Source organism: Haemaphysalis longicornis, unplaced genomic scaffold (genome assembly GCF_048455015.1).
Source record: "Haemaphysalis longicornis isolate Haplotype H1 unplaced genomic scaffold, Haemaphysalis longicornis Haplotype H1 scaffold_5, whole genome shotgun sequence".
Lineage (NCBI taxonomy): Eukaryota > Metazoa > Arthropoda > Arachnida > Ixodida > Ixodidae > Haemaphysalis > Haemaphysalis longicornis.
In genome coordinates this window covers 131,805,376-131,825,112 of record NW_027526385.1, presented here as the reverse complement: position 1 = coordinate 131,825,112, position 19,737 = coordinate 131,805,376, and the positions used below count along the sequence as shown (strand labels likewise).

At 45.4% G+C, this 19,737-nt stretch overlaps 5 non-coding genes across 5 annotated transcripts; 3 read left to right on the top strand and 2 right to left on the bottom strand.

Annotated features, from left to right (window-relative positions):
* Positions 1-2,287: 2,287 nt before the first annotated feature.
* Trnaa-agc (transfer RNA alanine (anticodon AGC)) lies at positions 2,288-2,360 on the bottom strand. Its single transcript has one exon. It is a non-coding gene; the product is annotated as a tRNA-Ala (tRNA).
* Positions 2,361-2,540: 180 nt separating this feature from the next.
* On the top strand, positions 2,541-2,613 carry Trnaa-agc (transfer RNA alanine (anticodon AGC)). Its single transcript has one exon. It is a non-coding gene; the product is annotated as a tRNA-Ala (tRNA).
* Positions 2,614-12,449: 9,836 nt separating this feature from the next.
* Positions 12,450-12,522, bottom strand: Trnaa-agc (transfer RNA alanine (anticodon AGC)). The gene has a single exon. It is a non-coding gene; the product is annotated as a tRNA-Ala (tRNA).
* A 175-nt stretch (positions 12,523-12,697) lies between these two features.
* On the top strand, positions 12,698-12,770 carry Trnaa-agc (transfer RNA alanine (anticodon AGC)). The gene has a single exon. It is a non-coding gene; the product is annotated as a tRNA-Ala (tRNA).
* A 6,588-nt stretch (positions 12,771-19,358) lies between these two features.
* Positions 19,359-19,431, top strand: Trnaa-agc (transfer RNA alanine (anticodon AGC)). Its single transcript has one exon. It is a non-coding gene; the product is annotated as a tRNA-Ala (tRNA).
* Positions 19,432-19,737: the final 306 nt, after the last annotated feature.

Genomic DNA, 19,737 nt, shown 5'->3' with positions numbered 1-19,737 from the left:
GCTGCAATAATGTTTGGTGAACTGGAGAGTCCCATTACGTGCCGCCTGGTTTAAAGTTGGAGTCGTCTGTGTGTTGACTGCGATGCATTAAGAAAGGCCAGCGAATCGTGCCTTCAGCAATTTTTTTTTACTTTTGCGCTCTGCTATGGTGCTTCTAATCTTGGCGAATTCCTGTCTAATCGCTATGCTTTGTCCCTGCTTGAGTTGCAGCAGTCTCCGTCTCAGGCTGAGAAAGGTGGAGATGGAACGGTCGCCCCCGTTCCCGTTGCTTTCTAGTCTCGGGTAACCACCGATACTTGGGTAAGACAGATGGAGAAACTGAGAAAGCAACAAAAGTCTAAAAAATATTTCATTAGGTCCCACAGCGCCTAATATAAACAATTTATTGCAATGTAGGTGCGGAAAACAACTACCAGTTTCCCTGGCTAAACAACAGTGACATGGTGCGCCACGGCCCTTGTGGTTGCGTGATACAAAGCAACACCACATCAGCATAGGAAAAGATACATTAACTCGGCTACCCTGAGTTGACCTTATCGCACTAGACAATATGGTTCAAGGGACCGCAGACCCGTTCAGAAAGGCCATAATCGCAGGTTTTATTTCCTATTTATTTAGTTTTATTTCCTTTAAATAAGGGAAGTATGCATTTTATATGTTGATGGTTGGGTGTCACCATCCGCGGGTACATGGTGGCGACAGAAGCGCATCGCACTTAGGTAGTGCAACGGCTAGGGAGAACAACACACACCCATGCGTACTGGTGCAGTGAGTTGAGTTTTTTCAAATTTTTTTTCAAATTCAAATTCAAATTTATTCATTTATGTAGTTACATATTCATTTATGTAGTTACGTCGGAGTGAATCCTGCCATTATCATAACTTCAACGCAGCAGAAACTCGAATCGCTGGACTTTTACGACGTTAAACCTTGGCCATAGTTACGAGTCTATAGCCAGATATTGAAATTACTTTAAAACTGAGCTTTAGTGCTCTCACTGATGGCTTCTGTGACGCAAAAACGGGTGAGGTGAAAGAAAAAAAAACAGTTCCCGTGGCGGAATCGAACCCGAGTCCCTCTCAGTATGAAGGCGTCGTCTACCCGATAGCTTTATTTCGATACGATCGAAGCGGTTTGTATTTGGAGACGGGTGCATGGACGCGCAAAATTAGACAGAAAAATCCTGCACCCCACCGTGTAAAGACGGCGATGATCAGTCATGAGAAATCTTCGCGTCCAACAATCGTCGTCGTTGGACGGAGGGGTGCCTGATTTTTTCCGGTCAACATTTTGATTTTTTGAGATTTACAGGAACATAGTTGACTCATGACGGTGAGATTGCGCATTACCTGCTGTAAGCCACGTTTCCATGACTGCGACAGAAGCGCAGTGTGCACTGTTTCTGCCGCGTCGCCGTTCAGTAAACGGGAGGATTCACTCCTTCACTTGTCACAAACTGGTCCGGCCTAAGGCATCCGACGGCGTGCTCCCGACATTTCGGCCCTGTATATAGGCGAGGGATAGTCGCCTTCCATTATCTCGTAACCTACGTTTGTCAGCGACCCCTCAACTGCACCCGAGTCCGCCGCCACGCCGTTAGAAGGAGCAGAGCGCGTACGGCTCGCACCCCTGAAAGAGGGCGAAGGTTCCTGCCTCAACGGTGCAGCAAGAGCCACCCACGTACTGCGCTCCTACCGAGCCATGCCAACTTTACGAGTCAGCGCATCCGCACCAGCGTAAATTGACTCGTAAAAAACATTTATATGAGGCTGCCTTGGTTATTTTTCCCTCAACATTTTGTAGACCCGCCTATACAATACAGCAATTTTATCTCCATTTTGGGCGCTTCACATTTTAATCTTATTCTAGACATTGGCATATTTTCAGAGAAATTCAAAGTTTCCAAAATCTCAGTAACAGACACGGGAGGAAGTAAAAACGACCTAAATACTAAGGGGGGCCTTTCGGCTGTACCAGTTTGCTTTTTTTCTCATATAGTGCTCTACTAAAGCGACATCTGCCGTCATTTCCCACAAAAAAGTGCCGTGCCTGGCTCTACTTAGCTCTTCCTAACATAAAAAAACGTAACCCCACCTAACGCAGCCTAACGAACAGAAAAAGCAGACATTTAAAACACCAGAAACCGTCCTAAGCCAAAAGACGTATAGTGAAACTTAAGATGAAAGAAAAAAAAAGGAGGCACAAGCCGGGTTGGAAGAGCGCGTAAGTGGAAGAGCGCAGGTACGCTTGTTTTGTGGGGCGAGATACAAATACAAAAAGGAGGTCGTGGAGGTGCTGGGTATCGATCCCAGTACCTCTCGCATGCTAAGCGAGCGCTCTACCATCTGAGCTACACCCCCGACACGAAGAGGCGCCAGAACAACGTGGTTTTACCCAATCGCTCTCGTTTTCTTGTCCTTGCTTTCGACAGAGATCGAATCCGGTTTCGCCCCTCACAAAGGTGCGCAATGATGCGCACTGGCCTTGGCGGATCGCCTCGCTTCTTTTTTGTTGCCTTCTCTATGCGCGCTGTTCGTGTCGGGGGTGTAGCTCAGATGGTAGAGCGCTCGCTTAGCATGCGAGAGGTACTGGGATCGATATCCAGCACCTCCACGACGTGTTCTTTTTGATTTTGTTTGGAAGGTGCGATAATTTTGCTTCAAATTTGTTTTCTAATTTTACGACCAGAAGCTAAAGTGGGCTGTAAGAAGCGCCGTGTTTTTTTGTTTTTTTGTTTTTTTGTAATGGTGAGCCAAAATCGCGATGTGTGGCCCCTTTCGTATTTTCCTCTCCATCAAAAAACGCAGCCCCGGCAGGAATCGAACCTATGTCCTTGTGCTCAGCAGCCGCAGCAGGACGGTTACGTTACTGAGCAACCAAAGTGGGTTCATAAGCGGGAAGTCCACCTTACCATTAGGTAGATATTTCTTTTCTTGTTTCGTAATAATTAAAAAAAGAGTTCCCAACCCCCCAGTTGAACGCAACACTTCGGAAAGCTGACCATAAAGCTACCCACTCTTGAAAGGATCAACAACGTTGAAAACGTCCAGCGATCCAGGCGGTATGATCTCACTCCATTTGTTCCGTTCAAACGACGGCCTCTTTTATTAAAAAAGGAAAGATCCAACGACCACCTAAAAATGGCACCATATTCGTCATTCCAATTGCACGTTTGTGGAGGTCGATTTAAACTGGAGAGCGAAGTTCATTTGTACGAGTAATGCTGAATGTTAATATTGACGTGCCGCTTAACGCAAACACTTTTGGGCAACACACATTTTAGCGTAAGTTTCGGTTGGAAACATGAAGCCAGCAGTGTCCGCTGATGCAAATGATGAAGTACTATCGTTCATCCGTGAACGCCAATAACCGGTCCAACCAATGACACAATTGTATCTACGCGACCTCGTCTCGTCTTATCATTAACGCTGTCTCTCTAGTCCGAGAAACTCCGATGTTTCGAGAAGTTTTCGATTATAGAATACGGCCTCACATGCACACTCATTAGCATGCGTAAGAATTATTGAAATAAAGTTGTCTCCGTGTGACACTCCAGTGAGCCGCCGTGGTGTGCGGAAGTTAAGGATTATGTGACTGACGAGCGCCTGAAACAAGCAAAAAAAGCACTCAAAAACACCATGCTTGCAGTGAAAGTGTCGTGGGGTACGATTGCTTTTGACAGGAGAACGCGGCGTTCGTTTTTGTGGAACGATACAAAATGCGCAGGAACAATTCTCCGAAGAACCCTATCACCGGGTAGACCGCTGCACGATGCATTAACATAGTGCAAACAAATACCAAAAAGGGGGCTCGTCTACAGACTACGCTCAAAACCTAAACGGCATTTCGCTGTTTCTCAGCCTATGTAAAGCTCCCAAACAATAGCAATGCAGGCGGTAGTGGGAGGTGGACACTTCGCGAACTATTGAAAAGATCGGTTTTGTGGTCCTTAGTACGAAAAAACCGGAGTGCTGAGGCGGTTCGCAACTCAGCTAGCAGAGCGAGGGAAATCTTTGAAGCTCTTTTAATTAAAACACAAAAGGACGCCTTAATAAGCACACCATCTCTGGCACTTTCGGCAAGAGCTTGATTATCCGCGCAGGAGTTGTTTAACACCCGGGGTGTAATTTTTACAGTGTAGCTGCATTAGAGCAGGCTTTTATACATTTTCAGATGTCCTCACATCAAAACTTCTGAGGCTCCATTCGTCTTTGAAGCACGAGAACGAGGAGTTGCATGGCGCGGGGTGTACATGGTACAGTCTTAATCTCGCCGGTAGCAAATCAAAGATCAGCGGCGCAACGCGAGGGAGACAGATCGAACCCGTTTGAAACCGTAAGGTGGAAGTGTATCTCGAAGCAAATCATATCAAGTGGCAACCGAACGAAGCTCTTCATTGATCCGCAGCGAAGGCAAAGCGTCTCAGGCGTTAAACTGCACATTATTACTTTTGCATTCAGGAACCTTATGAATTGCTTAAGTATACTAATGCTGTCCTTGGACCGTGGCTTAGTTGCGGTGACAGTACCCCTGAGGTCACTGCGGTGATTTTAATGTCTACGTGTCGGCATTTAAATGGGAATGGCTTTCATGTTGGAGACATTTTCACGTCGGAGACATCTGGCTGGCGATATCCGACCCATCCTGCCCAACGGACCACACTGGGACGTTCGTACATCTATAGACATTGCCTAAGAAGGTGAGTGAAGTTACGAGTACGCCCATCATAGTGACAACGAAGTCTTTGTGACAGTCGTCGCTAACGGGTTCTCTTTATAGCTCTGGTCATCCACATTCACAAGGCGGTATAGCAATCAATTTTCGTGTGCATGTTTGCATACTCGTGCAATAAAATTCAGCTAAGGTCTAACATCATCCAGTCTCTCGTCTTTTTGTCTTTGTTGCAGAAATCGTTTTATGTTAATGTTTTCTCTTCTTTTGCTGCCGGCTATGCGTAAAAAGTTCTGCTTCTAATCACAAGTTTCTATTGCATTCTTTTAACTGTGCTTGTATGCACCTGCATAGGACGACACATAAATCTTATTGAACCCAATATAAAAGTAAAAATAAGGAATTGACCATTTGTAATTCGCAGCTTTTTCTTCTAGCCAAATTTCCTTTCCTTTAATCCAAAAATTTCTCATTAAAATCCGCGCGTGCAGCCGAATCCCAGACAGACCTCACCTGTCGGTTGAGCGCAGCATTTGCTTAACGTGAACTGATACGAGTACCTCTGTGTTTTTATTACCGGCTATGTTTGACAAGCAAAATAAAGTCACGTGTACGCCAGCTCATTAGGCACCGCCAAGTGCAGAAATTAAACACGCAATAATACGAATGAAAACACCCTATTTAGAGTAGTAAAACAAACAGTACAGCTATAAAAATGTCACTTACACACTAGCCCTGTGCTCGGTGCCACTTTAAATTCATGGGCACGCGCCGCACGCTCTGTCTAATTAGGATAATCCCATCACTCTCACCAATGGCCGATAATAATTTACTGAGCCAGTCACCGAATGTCAGCGCAAGAATGATATCCGACTTCGGCGGGAGAGCGCGCAGGTTACGAAATTTTGAAAACGAACGGCTCTTTTTCACGGATTTGAGTGAGTGAGTGAGTGAGTGAGTGAGTGAGTGAGTGAGTGAGTGAGTGAGTGAGTGAGTGAGTGAGTGAGTGAGTGAGTGAGTGAGTGAGTGAGTGAGTGAGTGAGTGAGTGAGTGAGTGAGTGAGTGAGTGAGTGAGTGAGTGAGTGAGTGAGTGAGTGAGTGAGTGAGTGAGTGAGTGAGTGAGTGAAACAACACTTATTCAATTTTGGTGTGTCAGGAGCGCTCCAGACACACTCGAGCCTTCTCCTACGATCAAAGCGGGTCGTAGGAGATGGCGAAGGTGAAATCTTAAGCTCGTAGTTCCATTTTGCCATGTAAACAGCATTACCGAGAGTGCCGTGCTGCCGTGAACTCGTGGTATGCGTGGTGCCGTGCGCGCACTGCTTTTAATCGCCTGTAATCTGACATGTGGTCGAGGTCTGAACAGCAAGAGCGCAAGAGAACGCGACCAGCTGGAAGCGTATTCATGCTGCCAGTCATGCGCCCGAGCGGGATGAAGGAGAGACGTGGGCTTTTTTAAGAACAAATTTTCTAACCACCGGGCACGCTAGAGTTCAGTGCAATAGGTTAAGCCGTAGATTTTGAGTGAGGGCGCTGTTGCTAATGCTGCGCTGTTGAAGTAAAATTTAACTGTGCACTGCAAGAAACATCACGGGAAATTTTTCTAGTGGAATAAACCCCAAAAGAAATGATTCCGCGAGAAGCCCTAGAAAACAATCGTTCCTGCCTACGCCGAACCTCTTAAAAAATATAACAGAGACTTTCGCGAGAATTTATAGAAACAAAGTCACTGCAGCATGCCATGCTGCGCAGCACCCGGTGCGTATTATCCCAAATGCTATCGGGTATAATAAAGCGATACATTGATTTACTTATTTATAAATCAGTGTACTTAGGCGTAGTGCAGGACGCAGGCCCCTCCCTATCAGCGATGTTTCAGCCGGATACTACGTCACCGCCGTCGAATCCCCTTGTGCCGATAAAACGCCACCAGCAATATAACACTATAATAAACAAGATAGCTCTAAGTGAAATGACTTTAGCGCAAATGATAACCTTCTTTATTTTTTTCTATATTCCAGAACATGCTGCAGCCGGTGAGTGGGTTCTTCGTGATGTGCGTTTCTGACATATATTGAGGCTAAGTTCCTACTTTATTATTCACGTTCAAAGTGCGTCAACTACTGATTTAATCTTTCTCAACTAACAGGGCTCTTAGGAACAACGTTTCTGATAACCGCGTACGCTTGAGCGCACCACAATAACAAACAATGCGTTTTGCAGAGCCAACATCACGAGCAATTTGCTTTGGATTATTCTCCACCCCAGAAGATCACAACCTTTACACAGAAGGTTGATGTGATGCTACCCTTAACACTTCTTTGACCAAGAAAGACGCCACAGTTGAAGCATCCGTTTTTTTCTTTCTTTTTTGTCACTTGTCATTACGCTGTTAACCCACCGTGGTGGCTCGGGGTCTAAGGCTTTGCGCTGTTGCTCCCAAGGACGCGGGTTCGATTCCCGGCCGCGGCGGCCGCTTTTGCGATGGAGGCAAGAAACGAAAACGCCCGCGTGTTTGTGATTTCGGTGCACATGGTTAAAGATTCCCAGCTGGTTAAAATTATTTCGAAGCGCTCCACTACGGCGTGTCTTATCCCCTGTGTACCGTCGAAACGTTATACCTCATATTGAGAAATCAGAATCAATGATAATGCTGTTACACCCATAGCTTGGAAGTCAGGCATTTTCGCGTTAAAAAACCCCTGAAGACACGTAAGCACTCTTAAGGTGTTGCGAATGGGAAAACATTATTGTCCTACTGGATGCCGCAGGACGTTCTGCGCCGCGTAGAGCCCCATGGAGCGCTGGTGCGCTAAGATGGACGCGAGCATAGCGCCAGCCGAGCAGCGGCCACCACCGCACAAAACACTTGGCTTTACCCCCTGCGCGCAAACGGGCAATGCCCAGCACGGCGGGGGGCTGGGCAGAGATACAAATTCTTCACGAACTCTTCCTTTACTGTTTAGAGAGGCGTTTCGCTCAACCTCCCCACTATAAGACAATGCCGTGAGCGCCACCGACACGGATGGCCAAGAGTTAAAGACCGCTACACTCTCCACTACGTTTATCAAGGCAGTAGAATAATTCCCCGTGGCTTTGCAGCCACCATCTGCAAAGAATACATCATGCTACTGATAGACTCTCAGGCAGCCTGCGGCCACTTCCCGCTGAATCGCATCGCACAAGGGCCCCCAACGCTGCACAAACCGTGCGCCAGATCCCGGAACTTAACATTGTCTGGATGCGTGGACACAACTGCTACGATCCTACGAAGGAAATGAGAGAGCCTGCGCCGCTTCCCGCATTCGTGCACAGTGGTCCGTTTTTAAGCAGACGAAATCAAAGTACGCAGCAAGCACCCCCGAGCGTGCTCCTCCTAAAGCTTACAAAAATATCCCCACCTAGTACCGCCACGAATGAACTCCGTTCTCGCGACCACACTCCTAAGCTATCGAAAACCAAGGCGATTGCCTTCACTGGATAAAGATAAACTGTCGTGCTCAAGGCACTCTGCTAAATGGATGCACGCCACCTTCTACACTGCTGCCGGTATTTCTTCCCTAAGCCTGGCACCCTCTGTAGTACACTATTTGGCAATGTCTGCAAGTACATCTATCGTCCCTAATCTTTAGCCAACCTGGGAGCAATACGTGGGAAAGCTGGCGGTCTCTCAGCTATCGGCACAGCCTAGGCTTGTGGAGAAAGACTGAACGGCCAGCACGTAGTAGGGCAGTTCACTAGGCGGGCGCCCAACATTCGGCGCCTAAACCACGTTGTACTAATTGTATTCGCAGGGAGATCGACATGTAGGTGGCGACAGCTTCGCGCTGCTAGTGTGGATGCTCCGCTGAGCCGCCCGTAAGAACTCACACTGTGGGCGCGATTTGTGCCTTTTTCCCGCCGCATGTGCGCATGAAAGGCGTAAACAAGAGTGGTATGCTCTAGTCCGGTTCCTCAAAATGTATAGCATGGAAGCGGCAGAAAGTTTTCATTACTACGCCAAAAAAGCCACCTCCCATTGGGAATCTCAGACTGGCCGTAATAGTGACAATGAACTTGTACGCCGTGGCTCGTAGCAAGCTCGATCTTTCCAGACTACGGCTTTGAGCCTTCAATAAAAGCATAAGCAGAAACAAATCATGACGCCTCGATCTCTGGAATTAAGTTTACAACGGCTATCTAAATCGCTTTCACTGGTAGCATGACGCATTCTGGCATTTGTGGGATGCCCTGAAATGGTAACACCACCTACCTGCCCCGACATTCTTTCTAAGAAGTTACGATATTTTTTGTGTTGGAAAGGCAACATAAAATTACTGAATTTTGATCAGCGCAGAGATATAAATGTAACCGCTCTAACGGGTCTTTTAAATGAAATTTTAGCGACTCTGGAGGAATGTTTGATGAATAACGGTGTCAGATCACTTATTTACGGCTTTCGTCGCAAGTGAACTTGCGAATTGAATTGTCAACGCACGCCGTACAAGCAACATCTCATGTTTAGCTAGGTTTTCGCAAAGTGACAAGCAGGTTTACAGTGTGCAAACCAAGCTTCTGGGACCTCACAGTGAGCACAAAGTCGGCTGCTCTGTTGACCATTTGCGTTCCTTTTAAAATCTAACAGGTGCCTGGAACAGCGAGATGTGTTTGCATTCTTTCGTATAAGGTCGCTTACGAACCCTAAAGATGGCAAATGAAGTTGCGCTGTCGCAGATGTAGTAAAACGTTTCCTTTTTATTTCTCGTTACGAATCAGCGCAACGGGTTCCCGGTAACTATTTTGTTTTGTAAACTGAACATCGCCTTTGTCTTGGCATTTAATTCTTGAGGATTGGTTAAAAAGATGCAAGGATAAAGCTTTCTGTGCATTTCGTTTTTTTTTCGGGAGGGGGGGGGGGGGGGGGTTCTGCGAACGTTGCAAGAGCAGCGAGAAGAGAACGCATGTAACGCGAAAAGCCAAACGTTGGTTATCAGTATTACTTACAATCGAAAGTACGCTAGGTGTCGTGTTATGTAGCGGTGAAAAAGCATTACTTCAACACGTATTTCCAAAACTGATTAACCCCCTTTGGTCCGAGATTGACCAGGAATTGTGGCTCGCCTTTTTCAAAGTTGTATTGAAAGCAAGCATTGTGGGAAAAAAATTAAAAATAAAACAGCGAGCCATACCACACACCCCTCACACATGTGGGCAACAACGTGCTTTATATTACGCGATTTTTCCTCTTTCTGACCATATTAGGCATTTGGTTATGCTGAGTGAGACACATTTCTGTACAAGGTGATTCATGTCGGTATTTGAAAATGTTATACAGTCTAGTCCACTTATAACGATATCCAAGTGCCAAGAAAATCCCATCGTTATAACCGATAATCGTTATAAGCGGGTCGAGAAAAAAAAGCCACAAGAGAGATCAAAACATTTTATTAGCATGCAAGTGAGGTAGTGCAACTACTCGTTTGCAGAAAAGCCATATTCAGTCAGCTTTGACTGCTTCACGCGAAGCTGAAGCACATCTTTTTCGAGAGCATCTAATTGCTCCAGGCAATTAGATGCTTGCCGCAGCGCCGCAGGCGAATCGGCCATGGCGTCCGAACGTTCAGTCCGACTCCGCAGTGAAACTGGTGAAACGTTGACTGGAGGCAGATGCGGAGAAAAAAAAAGCACTCAGTTCGGCGCGCAGAAAAGGCGAGGGAAACTTCCGAGCTGCGAGCAGTGCGAGCCTAACTGGCCGAACCAGCCGAACGTTGGTTCGGCCGGACGCGCGGAAGAGGCCAAAGCAGCGGCTCCGGGAGGGGAGTCGGGAAGAAAAGCTGCTCCTCCTCTCGCTTGGCGCAGTCGACTCGTTTTCTGAGGGGTGGACGGGATGCAAGGCGCGTCGCGTGCTGTCGGCGCCGCGTGCCGGCGCCAGCGCCGGCGGCAGCTCGCATTTTCGGCGTGCGCGGTAAGCGGATTCAATCGCTATATCCGATATCGCGGCTCGGGAGCATCGTAATAAGCGGGTTATTTTACCATAGAAAGCATACAAAATTGGACGGTGCAATCGTTGTCCATCGTTATATCCGATATATTGTTATAAGCGGTATCGTTATAAGTGGATTCGACTGTATATGAAAATGACACCGAAATGCCACATGACAGACGCAAACTCACAACTGCTTAATTTAACCGAGAACCCCCCCCCCCCCTAAATACTCTTGCGCATCCATAGAAACGTATTTTAAATAATACGCAAAATTAGCAACTCAGTATAAACCACTACTGTCGAAAAATGGTATTTATTTTAGAAAAGGTACGGGAAGAACACGGTCACACAGGCGCTTGCGGGTGTAAAATACGTCCCCGGTAGTGTATGGGCGATAGCGCACGGGTAGTGGGCAGTGTAATTGTTTTTGTTCGTTTCTTCTTTCTATAAGGAAACAGCGTAATTTTATAAGGGTGTGGAAAATGCACGGGAACGCACAGGTCTTATCGCTTCTTACCCGTTTCGCGTACTAAACTTTTATCCTAATCACCACGCCACTTTCAAAAAGCACTTTTCGAAGTTCCCGAAACGGCAGACGGCTGCACTCAACAATACGAAAAGTGCAATGTGTGGGAGGAATGTTTATAACACGTTTCACACTCAAGCGGTGACCCGGGCAAAGATATTTCGTGGAATTAAACCAGCGCTTAACCCGTACCGGCCGCTGATTATTGCGTTTCTAGAGGTAATGCCAAAGCAGAGGTAACTATGTCATTGCTTACTGTCAAACGAGTACACTAATTGGTTGTTTGGTCGTGTGCAGCACGCGTCTTGTGCCGCGCGTTACGTCAACAAGCAGACGACCCGAGAGCGCCATCCACACCAGGAGCGGTTCGTCCCACCGTCGCCAGGGGCCGACTGTGTCGCGCTCGGGGCGAATACACTCACTCCCTCACTCCACAATTGAAGTGGTGGTCCCCACCATTTTTCATGAGAAGATATTTTAGGTTTCACACTAAACCACACTCCGAGTAAAAACGTGGATGAAAAACAGAGGACTTTTTTATGCCAAGAAATCTCTAAAGCAAAAAATCTATTTTCACCAAGTATTCGAACGCTGCTTTTTTTTTTTTTTTTTTTGTGTGTTGTGATTGGAATCCTAAGAATGCGTTGAAAACGAACAATCAAACAAGGCTATCGTTTAATGGGAAACAATATTAACAATTTTCTTTACGGACCATTTTTTCAGCAGTCTCGTAAGTTTGTGTGCGCAACAATCCAGCAACAAGAATCTCCTGCTTACAGAACAAAAGTATATAATAATTATTTTATTTTCCACCCTTCGAGATCAGGAAGCCAAGAAAAAAAGCTGTACAAACCGCTTGACTAGCCTCCCCCCCCCCCCTCCCTAACGTCATGTACAATATGACACGTTCAAATTTTAAGCACCGTACAGGGTAAATATGAAGTAGCATAAGTAACAGAAAAAACATCACAAATAAGAGTAAAACAAACAAGCGACAATTCTGCAATCACAGGAACGTGTGTGTTATTTCCTACGGACGACATCTGTGGCTTGATTGCGCAAGGTGCAGACGGTGTAAATCTTAGTATTGTTACGAGTGACACTGAGAAGGAACTAGTGCACAAAAGTAAGAACCACCTACCTTCCCAATGTTTTTCACTTTTGTAAGCTGACAACAAGTGCAAGGGAACCCGCTTTTACATTGAAAAGTACGGCATGTCAAACGAGAAATCGTTTGAAAAGTACGGCACGTCAAACGAGAAATCTTCATATACAAAAAAAAAGCCATGGAGGTGCTGGGTATCGATCTCAGTACCTCTCGCATGCTAAGCGAGCGCTCTACCATCTGAGCTACACCCCCGACAGGAACAGGCTCCCAACAAAGGCAACAAGTAGGAACCCAGGAAAGTTGCCAGGCAAGTGTGCATCCTTGCACAACCTTCGCTGGGTGGGTAACCGGATTCAATCCAGGTCGAAGGCAGCGGCGACTAGAAGCAATGCGTTAAGACATCTTAGTTCGCCTGTCCCTTCCCGTCGGGGGTGTAGCTCAGATGGTAGAGCGCTCGCTTAGCATGCGAGAGGTACTGGGATCGATACCCAGCACCTCCAAGACGTCTCTTTTTGATTTTGTTGCTTATTATGAAGCTAGAAGCGAGCGTGCAAAGCGCGGTATAGTTTAAGGGTGAGATTTGTAAGCAGGTTATATCCGAAGCACAGAGAACCTGGTTTTTGCGCCTTCAGTGCCTGTCGTGATATTCTCATCCAGGCGTTAATCCAGCGACAAACGTTACGATAAAAAATGTTTCTTTCTGTTTGATGAAAATATTACTTGTTCAATAGGGTGTATCTTAAGTGGTACATAGTACCACGATTTAGCGGCCAATTTCTGGGAAAGTGAACCCGTTCTTGCTTGAGTAATGACACAAAACAAGGAATGAGAAACACCTTGGCTCTGCTGTTGGTAAGGAAGGCCTTGAGATTACGACAACGCAACGGTAGCAAAATATTTTTCTGCGTGTTAAATAATAAAGTTGAAGGCATGCTTTAACTACTGAAATGTATGTGGTTTCTCCCAAATTATTGCACAACATTCTGTTCATTTGGTCGGGTGGAGAAACAACCATTTCCACACGAGCGTTTATCCTCAGGTCGCTAGTGTATGTTGAATCAATGAAAGTACTCCAGGGTTTCCCATCCATGGTTGTAATATTAGTCTGAGAAAGGACAACGCTGGTTTCTAGGCGACTAAAACTTTCGTGTGAACTAAAACTTTTTTCTCATCATGTATATTACGCATTCATGTTTTGTCACACAAAATAACTGAACAGACATGCAGGAATGTGCATCAAATGCACGAATGAAAGAGAAAGCTTTGCCGGTTTTCGAGACCATCAAAAATAAAAATGCAGCTACTCTTCATCAACGAGATGCCAAACGACATGAGACCTTAAAAGAGCCATGCCATTAGCTTCTGTACTCAATGAACGCATGTGCGTCTTGAGAAATCGAATAAATATTTACAGAAGACATATACTTCCCACAAGAGGCTTTAATATTCCCCGAGGCTTCAAACCAAAATACAAAATTACCGGTGGCACTTACGTTTGCTTCTGTGCTGTGAATGTGGTAGCATTAAGGCCGCGGTAGTAAATTAATAGACCATGATCCTCCCACGGCCGTGGTTGTCCTCCCTGCCTAATCCTCAGGAGTGGGTATGCGAGAATTTTGGTTGGTTATGCGGATACTGCAGCCAAATGGGAGGGAATAAACCCTGCACTGATGACAGTTAACTGTACAATAGTCATTGAACACTTCACTTGAGTGACTATTTGGCCGGTCTAATGAACATGTGAAACTCCGTACTGAGAATGGTAAGGTAGTGTGGTATGGTAAGGTAGTGAACGCGTTTTCAGAGCAAGGGCTATTTTCCCAAAATGTATGAAGTGCAATACACTAAGGGATAGTGTGTATTTGGGGCATTTTGGTGCTTCCGCCCACCAGAGACAAAAATGCGTTTAGCATGAGACCGTTCAGCTGTAAATAAACAAAGTGATGCGTAGCTAAGATGTTGGAATACTCAATTGAAAAGCAAGGCAGAGTTGGATACATACCCTTCATGAATTCAAGTATTTAGTATTCCTTTGCAAGCGACGCTCTTTCGAAAGAGCAACACGTCAACCTTACAGAAAACGAATCTCCATCTTTTTCTTTTGTTTTGTTTTTTACCGCCCCGGCCACGCGGGAGCGGTCGAGTCGAAACCGGTTGACGGCGAAGCTTTAAAACAATAAGAAACAATGACTCATGCTCGGAATGGTCAACGACGTTGACACGTCTCCCTAAACGGAACATCGGGTCTACTTTAAATAAATAAAGCCGCACAGCAGCTATTCGCCTGCAGGGGTGCCATCGATGTCTTTGCTAGTCATTCCGGTGGATTATTAGCTGGATGCTGTTATGTACGGAGATGGGCTACAATTCCTTTTCACGCGTAGCGTCGATGGCAAGGGGCGAGTGTGTTTTGCTGAACTTCGCCTTTCCATCTGTAAATAAGCTGGTAACTTACATCCACTAACCATTTAAGATTGCTGAGAGTAACGAATTTTTACGCGACGGCTGCATTTTTTTACATCGATAGGAAAGCCATTCTACCTCTCTACGATCGCAACAATTGCAAAGCGGCTGCTTCGCTTCGCCTTTTACGAGGGATCTAGGTGTCAAAAAGCATCAGCCCACTACACAGTTTTATTCCCGGTCACCAGCGACAGAAACGGCATGTACGTTTCACCCCTTTGCGAACAAGGTATCTTAATTCAAACAATGATCGCCCCATTGACTTTTGTACCCATAGAGTTTTTTAGTAAGTATACTAGAGAGGAAACTGCACCTTGTAAGCCATGTCGTCGTGGGAGTTCATGGGAAGACCCCCCTTTTTGGCTTGGGCTTGTCATGACAATTGGATTCGTAAGCGGTTTTTGGGATTTGCTTTCTTCACTATGCATTACATGTTTACGAGCTACAAGGAAGCCGAAATCCTTCCGTTTCTGTGGTAGCCGTGTTCGGTGAAACAGCAGGCAGTGCGTGATTGCACCTGACGTTGCTCATACCGCAGTCGAAGGACGCATGACTGAGCGGGTAATGTGCCGCCGCGAAATTTGTAGCCGACGAAAAGAAGAAACAAAACGTACTGCGACGAAGACAAGATACGACAGATACGGGGGTTGTATGCGTCCTATCTTGTCGTCGTGCATGACTGTTTAACGCCACGTTTTCTTTTTTCTTGTTAAACTAGTTGGCGGTCGGTGCACCGGTTCCGCACGAAAGCAACGTTTTAATAGGCATGCTCAAAAAACTTTCCAAACTCTTTAAGCAACTTATGATTTGCGATAATGGTAAAATAATAAAATCGGAGTCTCTAATGAGTTTCCGCCCCAAATATTAACCTTGTTCGTGACTACAACCTTGGCCTGCGGAATAGCAGGCCAACCGTTCCAGCAAAAATACGCTTCACTTCCTTTTTCTTCAGTTTTAAAGCAGCCGGTTTTTATTTTCCACTTACATAATTGCACACTATTCTTCGCGTTTTTGTGGCACATTGTTTACATTTGCGGTCACTACAACGTTTAAATCCAAGCCAATTAACAAACTAAGGCGAGCGCGATGTATAATGGCGGTCCATGACGACACAGACGGCCTTGATGTGAGCCGCATAGACGCTAGCGCCAGATTCCTCTCTAGTGTATATTGTAAGAAACTCTGTTTTGTACCAGTGTCTATAGTGTCAGCGCCGTTACGGGCGTCATGGCGCCATTTAACGCAATTATTGACGCATTTATTTTCATTGACGGTGTAAAGTGTACTCTGATCTTCTTTGTCGCGTAAAAATTTCAAAGTTTTCGCAAAATGGGCATGTTTTTATAGGAGGACAACAGATTAGTTATGCCCACGGGGAGTGCTCACGAGTCAGCTTTAAATGGCACATGCGTGGACTTCTTCGGGTTTTTTGCAATATTTCATTGTTTGCAGTCTTACCAATCTTTTGATAAGACCATTTTGAAAATGGCCAATCTTTGGGACTATTCTCTATGCGAACACTTGCCAACAATATTTTAAAGCTGAGCAGTGAAAGATAGCTTCAATGCCGTTACAATGCAATAGCTTCTTTATCGAAAATAGTTTTTTTCCGCAGAGGGGGAAAGACTTGCTGTAAAAAATCGCACGAATTGAGGCTGATTTAGAGCCCCTTAATAACGAGGCTTCGATTCTTGAAGCATATCAACTCCATTATGCGACTATTTTGATTCCCCACTATCTAATCAGTCTCCTGACGCAGTGTCTCACATTGTTCAGTTAGTGCTCTCGCTCGACGACCGAGCAAAGTTCTCGGCTGAATCTTGCATTACTGTACGCTAAATTCTGTAAACAGTAGATTTCTGGAGGCGCACAAAACGCCACGGGGTCCACTGGTTTGCCAACAGAATTCTACAATTGGTTTTAAGACTAGCTTTTTATATTATTTTTGAGGTTCTACAGAATGCCTAGACTGTAAGAACCCTGCCGCCAACTTTTTATTGCAGCAATACTGTTTTTATATACAAAAGCGGCTCCTGTACAGAAAAAAGTTGTATTACCAGAAACCGATTTACATCTTTTTGCAATGTCGATTGTAGGATACCTGCGAAAGTTACGTCCTGGCCAATCGGCGCAAGAGTATTACCGGCGAAATTGTAAGTGCGCGTAAAACTTGCGGAATTTGGGATCACAGTGTTCAATCCAATTTCCCCACTACTCGTACGCGCCGTCAATGCGTGGCAGCTAGCCCTGCTGGAGTTGCCCAAGACCAAGTATCCAAAGCGTTTGACAAAATTAGCCACTCTTTTCTATTTCAGCCACCGCGTCAAGCTAATAATTAAAATGTTATCGTTGAGGACATTCGTATGTGCTGTGATAACATAACAACTTTGCTGGTTGTAAGCGGAAAGCCTTCTGTACCAGTACGTGTTCATTCGTTAATGCCCCAACAGTGCCCTCTCGCCACTGTTGTTCTCTTTATCTCTTAATCATCAGCCTTTCTGACTCACTCTTCTCCTCAGCCCTCACGTACCTGGTTTTAGTTCTGGCTTCAATGTGCTGACTGCCTACACGTTATGTCGCTTGTTGGTTTGGTGACAAAACAGGATAAATCAAGCCTTAGAACTAACCAAACCAGTTTCCTTAACTACGGAGGCTTGCTTAGCTACTCCATTAGAGTTCGCGAGTATTCGCCGACACAAGGTTCTTGTAAGAAAGCATCAAAGTGCCCCTACATGGGCAACAGTTACTTATTTTGCCCGGACTATCACACGGCATCAGCAGAAAGGTAGCACATGGCGGGAAGTGAACTTTCAATTTTTCGCTGAACAAAATGTCTGCAACGTATTCTGGGTGTATGAATTAGCTTACGTGCAATGCATCCTCTATTGTGCACACGCGAGCATTCTACATTCCAAATAAATCTTCGCAGGGTTTATTCGTGGGAGCAGATGACTAACGACAATCCATTCTCACCGCCGCATATAGGTGAAGCTAAACTCAGGTTCCTTTCTCAATTGTTCTCCCAGTTCTCCTACTTACATGATATTACCCATCCCTCCCTACGCGCAGTGGTTCAGCGTCAGCTCAAGTACTTGCAAGTTCTCTGTTTCTTCTCAAGCTCAGTACCACCGTTTGCATGGTTTTCAAATAAAAACAGCGGATGGAATAAATAATACTTGTGCGGGGGGATTTGTTTAATATTTGTCTTACACCTCCCAGAAAAGTTTCACGAGATGTATAAGCGATGCCCGCTTCCATGTCTTAACTAAACGATTTTCGTTCGACAGGAGTCTTCTAGTGTTCGTAGTTGCATCAAAGGCATGCGTGTGTCCCTGGCCACAAACACTTTTCTCTACTTACATCAACGCCAGTGGTGAAAACATGGCCCAATGAACAAACTTTGTTGTTCCCTCAGGCACACACACTGCAGTGGGCGCAATGTGCCTTAGGCCATAAAGCATTGCTTTATTGATGACGGGGATGCTGTTTTTTGGAACACGCCCTAGTGCACACTGCACACAAGGAATACTTTAGGGCCTAGCACTGCTGCCACTAGACTTCTCTTGTGACAAGCAACACAATTCTCCTTTTACCTCCGTTATCTGATGTGCCTACATTGTCTCTGCATAGGTAGTACAATAGACGGCCATTCTGAACCAGCACGCTCAACGCATACCCAGTACAAGACACATTCGCAAGTGGGTCGAGCTCATGACAATCCGAGTGATGCACTTCACTGGTAGAAATTGTTCCATCGCTGCTTGTTGGAGCCCAACTTTGATGTTATATTCTTTTTTTACTTTTTCTGGCACCTTCGGTGTTATTCCAGAACGTGTTTATTGTTCTTTTTCTGAACCGTCTACATACCAGACGCGTCTACCATGCAGTCGCCAACAGATTCTCTATTGGAGACAGCAGGCCCGCATTAAACACGGAACAATTCACCTCGCTGAGGAACTCCGGCAATGTGAAATTCGCTTAAGGGTTACGACGTTAATACTTAACTTTCAGTATACTACAAGTGATTATAATTCCATGCAGAGGCAAAATTTAGCTTAAAATCATCCGACATTTGCATGAACGAGAAAGTCGGTTTGAAGTAACCCGGTGAAGAGAAGGTTTAGTACGCATATTCTGAAACGCGGAAGTAAAAAGGGGCACCGGAACGATAAAAGATCGCTGTTTCTTGTTAATTTCCCATAACAATTTCATTGTGTTTCTCCTTTTAAGAAGCTTGCAACGTTGAAGACAAGTAGGAAACGTAGCGCTGCTAATATGTGTAAGCCTTCGAGCGAACGCGGGGAAAGAAAGTGGAGAGAAAAGGTAAAGAGCAATATATTTTTAAGGGGAGACGAAAAGGAGTAATCTTTATTCAGGTGGAGACTCAACCGAAACTCAAACGGAGAAATAAAGAGTAAAATTTACTTAGGAAGTATTGCAACACTCTGCGCTAGAAGTGAACCGATCAGCTACGTGAATTTTACGAATTGCTCTCGCTTTCAAGTCGTTCGTGCCTTCGATCCCGATTGAATCCGGTTGCGCTCCTTTTGAAAGTTACGCAATGACGCTCATTATAACGGCTTGAATTCCTTCTTGGTGTCTCTGTTGTGGCAATATTTCGTGTCGGGGGTGTAGCTCAGATGGTAGAGCGCTCGCTTAGCATGCGAGAGGTACTGGGATCGATACCCAGCACCTCCACGACCTTCTTTTTTTGAACACGATAGTGTTTCTTTGATTACTCAAACGAGAAAATTTTCGTTTATTCGTCGGTCTCTCTCTCCGCCTGTTCCTCTATTCAGCCGTCCGAGAAGGAATGTAAACAAATTATTTTCTGCAACGTTTATGTAGGCAAAATATTATCCCGTAAATTTCTAATACATGCAAAACTTTTTCAGCAAAGAAAATTATTGGGAAAATTCGAAGCAACACATCAATACGTAACGAGTACTAGCAGTGTCCTTTTATAATAGATGCGTTCTCAGTTTTTGCGACACCGCAATTAAA